This window comes from Phascolarctos cinereus, unplaced genomic scaffold (assembly GCF_003287225.1).
Source record: "Phascolarctos cinereus isolate Bilbo 61053 unplaced genomic scaffold, phaCin_HiC Scaffold_3;HRSCAF=262, whole genome shotgun sequence".
NCBI lineage: Eukaryota > Metazoa > Chordata > Mammalia > Diprotodontia > Phascolarctidae > Phascolarctos > Phascolarctos cinereus.
Genome location: NW_027555736.1, coordinates 211,174,776 through 211,180,775, shown reverse-complemented (window position 1 = coordinate 211,180,775; position 6,000 = coordinate 211,174,776). Strand labels below are relative to the sequence as shown.

General features: G+C 38.1%; 1 long non-coding RNA gene across 1 annotated transcript in view; it reads right to left on the bottom strand.

The window, feature by feature from the left end:
* Positions 1-1,145: 1,145 nt before the first annotated feature.
* LOC110217803 (uncharacterized) overlaps positions 1,146-6,000 on the bottom strand; it is a 29,065-nt gene continuing 24,210 nt past the window's right edge. The window contains exons 5-6 of the long non-coding RNA XR_002327144.2: positions 1,724-1,789; positions 1,146-1,315 (exon numbers count right to left, since the gene is read on the bottom strand). This is a non-coding gene — a long non-coding RNA (uncharacterized LOC110217803). The remainder of the gene's footprint in view (positions 1,316-1,723; positions 1,790-6,000) is intronic.

Sequence of the window (6,000 nt, the reverse complement as noted above, 5' to 3'; positions counted from 1 at the left end):
TTGAATCCACAGTGCCTAGCACATAATAAGCACTTAATAATGTTTTATCTATCTGAATCCTTGTCTCCTAAATAGAGAAGAGAAAATTTTTCTAGGCAGTATGATACCACAACTAACCTTCTAAAATCAAGAAAGGAGATTTCTTGGGCAGTGCTAGGCTTGGAAGTTGCCTGGTTGAGTGACTGACCCCAAGTTCTAGAGTTGACCTAGTAGAGGGAAAAGTGATATTTCTGAGTATTTTTCCTCTTAGAAAAGAGGATCACCTATTTGCTCTGCCCCCCGCCATTGATATTTTTGTGATGGAAAATTAGCCCATTTTTTGTCTCAATTCTTACCTAGCCCTTAGTCAGTGAATGGGCTTTGCCTCAGACAAACTGAGGCCTGAGAAATACCTTAATTTAAAAAGGCCAAAGTCATCCATTGCTTTCAGGGCCATCTCCAATTGTCTTAACTTTTGTCTTACCACTGGATTTCAATGATCCTGGAAGCTGACAACTTTGCACAGCTGTGCTTCACTTAAATCCAACTCACATGCAAGTCAAGATATCACCCTCCTGATGTCATTGGTCCTCTTCAAGAATGAAGGATGAAAAGAAAAAAGAATGAAGGACGAACGACAAACAACAACCTAAAGACAGAGGATTAGGAAAAAAGCCACAAATGGGGAAGAGGAGGATCTGTATTTTGTTTCCCAGTATTCCTGAGTTACTCAGATGGTGGAGGTCCTAGAGGAAGCTGAGTACCTATCCATGACCCCTCAAGTGTTTTTTGGCTACTGGAGGCATTTCAAACCCCATGGGACAGAATAGTTCCAAAGGCAATGCAAAACACTGAGTGGCATTTTGTTGGAAGCATACTAAGAACTTGGTGGAAAAATTCAACCCTCCAGAGAAGGAAGAGATTGGACTGATTTGTTATGGACTACTGTGGGTGTCTTGCATGTGTGTGTGCAAGTTTGCTTCGTATCTGTTTATATCCTATAAGCTGTCCTATAGCCATGTGCATTTGTTACCATAAGTACTTGAATGAGAGCTAGGGACCCTATTATCTACATTTGTGTAAACCTAGACATGAAATATATGTCGGCTATATAAAAACATTCTAGATGACAGTAATAAGAGATCAAAGAGAGATGGTGATTTTCTTTTAGGGTAGTATCCAATATTGGACTCAGTCTATGTGAATCCAGAGATATAGGGGCCAGGGGTTACACAGAACTAGATTGAGTCAAGAGATCTGATTTGCAGACTCACCAAAACTATTTTTCTCCCTGTTGTCTTCAGTGTGTCGTTTCTCTCTAGGCTATATTTTCTTCCTATATCAAGAGAGTAAATTAGATTATTTGATCTGTAAGGTCTTTTCCAGCTCTAATAATCCTCTGATTTTATGATTCTATTCTACAGAGGAGTACTTCACATTTTAGACAACTTCCATATTGATCCAGGTCAGCCAATATCTGGTAAGCTTGGTTTGAGAAGCTATAGCAGTAGTGAGAAAGGGATGGATGTTGTCAAAGAAATGCAGAAATTGTTTGATAAGGCAAGAACAGCAGATTAGTAGGGAGAAAGTAAACTAGAAAGAGATAAAATGCAGTGAGATGAATGTATTCTGGTTGAGATAAGTATAAATGCTGCAAACTTGCAAAACATAACATCTGAAAGATAATTATATAAATTTTAAAATATTGTTATGTTTAGTCAGTTTTCTAGACACAGACACTTACCAGCTATGTGACTTTGGGCAAGTCACTTAACCCTGTCTTCCTCAGTTTTCTCATCTTTAAAATGAGCTGGAGAAGGAAACGGCAAACCACTATAGTATCTTTGCAAAGAAAAATTTTTGTAAATGGGTCACAAAAATTACCAATCAACAAAACAACAACAAATACCAGTGAAACCATAGGCCTAGTGTGAGAAATGATTCATTTGGTCCCCTACTCCATTCCAATCAGTATTAATCAGTTTGGTATTTTGCATAAACCATATAGGAATGATTAGATGAGAAGGATTCTTACAGCAGGCCTTTATAATGGACCTCAAACTTTAATGTAATGGTCACTACTTGTTTACCAGTTATGAAGCTCACTTGCACAGCCACAAGAATGCTGACAAAAATATCTCCATCCTGTTTTACTCAAACTCTATAACCAAATCCAGCATGGGTGGGAGGCCTTGATTCTTTGGAAAGTCCCCAACTTATTTTTGTACCTCTGGACCACTTTCCCTTGTCCAACATGAACAGGTGACCATCTTATGTCCACTTAGTCAGTGGAGATGCCTCATTCTTTGCCCAACCCGAGACCTCACTGCTGACATAACCATTTCTAGCTGACGCATCATTTTTTGGCCCTTGAAGCAAAGTCTGTCAACCAATGGGATTCTGTATTTTGTGTAGCCCTCTAGAGTGTTCAAGTATCAAGTCTGGTATCAAACCTTATAAAAATAAGACACTGGAAGAAGGGGGCATTTCAGATCATGAGAAAGATCTGAGGTCCACTTCATTAGAGAGGACCACTGACCCTTTAATAAAGTGTCATTGGCTCGGAGCTCTACCTCAGTGGTTTTTCTTGTAGATTGGGCAATATAATCCCCTATCCATTTCTCCTGGTGATCTCAAAATAAATACATTAAGAAAAGGTTCTGGATTTCATTCTTTAAAAACTATAAAAACTTTCATCAACTGCTGCTCAGTGACAGAAATTATTGCATTTGTAATGATAGCTTTAAGATAATCCACAGAATGAAGTGTTGATGAACACATGACAGTTTTGATGTGATTCACAAGAAAAAGTCAAATGGAGATAGAGCAACTGACCAAAATGTCCAAACAAGATGACCTCCTCAATCAATCTACCAATCTGAGGAAATGTCACCCAGAAACTGCTACGTACATAATGCGTAACGGCAGGGTATCCCATTTTTTATCATTAAAAATATATTATTCAGAATTAACAAGACCACATAAGTATAAAAGAAATTTAAAAGAATTAAACTTTCAAATGAATTTTTTTGTGTTTGTAGCATTGATACTTCTGAAGCTATTAATGTAAAATTGTACTATGACTTTTGGCTACACCTTGTATTCCAAACCTCTATACAATATTAATATAATTCATACCTTAGTCATTTAGGTTGGTCATCTCCAATGTACCCAGTTCTTTGCTTATTTGTCATTTTTTACTGTCACATATAAGTGTGATCACCTCACTTTCCCCAAGGGAGTAGAGGGATGGTGGAACTATTCCACAGCCAAATGGAATAACTTGTATTTTCAGGAAGTCTCAAATCCAGATTTTTCTTTCCTTTCCATTCATCACTTCCATTTCTAATCCTTTATGCAGCATGAAGTAATTGTTCCTTTCTGAGGGTTTACACCTGTCAGATTTTTTTGGCTGACTCTCCCTGCAGCCCTTTATCTTCACTTAGTCCTCCTTCGTAAATCAGACCCACTTCCCTTGTGACCACTCATTGCTTTTATGCGTAAGTCCTTCCTTCCATTTGTCTAAATCTTCCCCAAACTTTGACATATTCCTTCAGACATGATCTCACCAGACTGTAAGAAAAGCACTATTACCTTGCTTTTTCTGTGAACTCTCTTCTAGCAGAGACTTGAGGCAATTATCTGGTTTAAGTTAGGGGCAGGAGAGTGGAGGAGAGGGATGGCTGGAGGAAAGACATATTTTCCTCTGAATTATCTGGAAAGCAATGGTGGAAGGACTCAAGCCATCTAAGAACCTCCATTCTTCCATGATACTCATGGGTAAAGACCTCAACATGGTATAATGAAACTGAAATGAGGATCAGCAAACACAGGTCCACAATCTTGGGAAAGTCCTTTGATCTCTCTGATCCTCAGTTTACCCATCTACAAAATGGGCTCGTACTAAATAATCTCTAAGTTCCTTCTGAATTGCAACATTCTGTGATTTGGGGAATAACAACAACATTAACAACAATTATAATGATAATAATAATAATAATAATAGTAATACCAGTCCCATTACCTCAAGGAAGTACCTTGAAGATTTAATTAATTTCTACTTAAAGAATACTTTGTGGGGGCAGGTAGGTGGCCTTTGAGTTCAAATCCAGCCTCAGACATATAACACTGACTAGCTATGTGACCTTGGGCAAGTTACTTAACCTCGATCACCTCACCAAAAGCAAAAGAAAAAAAAAAGAACACTTTGTAAACCATAGCATGATAGAAAAATATGATGTGTTATTATTATTGTTGTTTCAGAAAAAACCCATACTGAATTTGGTATCCATAGCACCCTTGGGTCTCCATGGTTTTACTTCCTTTTAAGACATATTTGTTTCAGCTTTTCCTTTCTCTTCTAGTTTGCATTTTTTCCAAAAATGAATCTCATTTTGCAGTTTAATACCCATATATTGAATCTGTCTATATCTCTTAGAATAAATGCTATCTATCATTCTTATTGGCCTACCAAGTTTGTGTAATTTGAAAATTTCATTAACATTCTCTTTACTCCCTCTTCTACACCATTAATAATATTGTTGCCTATGATCAGGCTTAACACCAATTTCTCTGGCACCCCTACTAATCAACCACCCCTAGCTAGATATAGCACGATTTATCACTGCTCCTTGTTTATGGAACCACTGGAAATTATCAATCCACATGACAGTGCTCGTATGCAAGCCAGGTCCAATTAATTTCATTAGTAAAATCTCTAGACATGGGATCAAATGTGTCCCCCAAATCAAGATGCATTGCTGAGGCTTTGTTCCTCTCGTATATGAATTTAAAATAGGCTTTAGATCGGAGTGGTGTGATTTATTCCTCGTAAAACTATGTTTGCCTGCTTACCTCTGACTTCATTACTTCTATCATATCAAAGGATATTCTTCTCTGTAAGGTTTAACTTCCCACAGAAGTACATCAAGGAACAGTCTTTCCAGTGAAAAGATTGGTGTACTTCTGGGTTATTATCTGGAATTTCTATTAGATCTATGGTTTTGTCAGCATGAGAAATTACCTCCTGGAAGGCACAGCACAGTATAAATTAGAAGATAAGGTCTATGTGGGCTTCTGTCTGAGGCACATTGAGGCCTTATAAGTGACTTGTCCAGTATCATACACCTGAGCAGATGTCAGTGTCAGGGGCAGTATTTGAACCCAGGTCTCCTTGATTCAAAGACCAGCACTAGTCTAGCTACTATGCTTTTTTACTTCCAAATACATCCAATTATTTTAAAAGTTTATTTGGGGGTAACTTGGGTGGGGTGGGGAAGAGAGAATTTTGCCCAGCAAAATCTTAGGAACTATTTTGTTATTACCACCATCTCTGATATATTGCTAACTAATTGCTAATATCCAAAATGAGATTCATTTCAGGAAAAAAAAATATAACCTTAGAAGGAAAAGGAAAAAAAGAAACAACTATCTCTTAGAAGGAAGCAAAGCCCTGAAGACCTGTATATGCTATGGATACCAAATTAAGTGTGAGTCCCTTTCTGAAACAATAACAACTTACATTTTTATATCATGTTAACGTAGTAACCTATATCTACATTGTATTTTGACACTGACAATCGCTGTACATTCAGTATCTCATTTAGCCTCACAACAATCTTCTGACAGAACTGCTACAGATATTTGCCTTCATGGTTCTATTTTGCCTTATCTTGCCTGAAGGGACCCTTCCTAGGGCTCAGGAAGTTTTTCTCAGAGGGAGAAAGATGCAACAGAATTTCTGAGATACCACCATTAGTAAGACTGTGCCTATTCTCTTTAGGAAAGAGGAAGGAGAGGTGAAGCACCCTGTATGCGCTCTGGAACAGGAAATCATGCAATAGGAAAGAGATGTGATTATGTATACTGACGCATTGGTGGTTTTCTTCCTTTCTTCCTTCTCCGGACCTTGACACTCCAGGCTTCCTCTAGGGAGAGGGGAGCACTGGGGCTGTGACTTTGATGGCAGCTTCTGCCGAAGTAATCGGTGATGGGAATCACATGAGTTAGCATAGGTTTGAC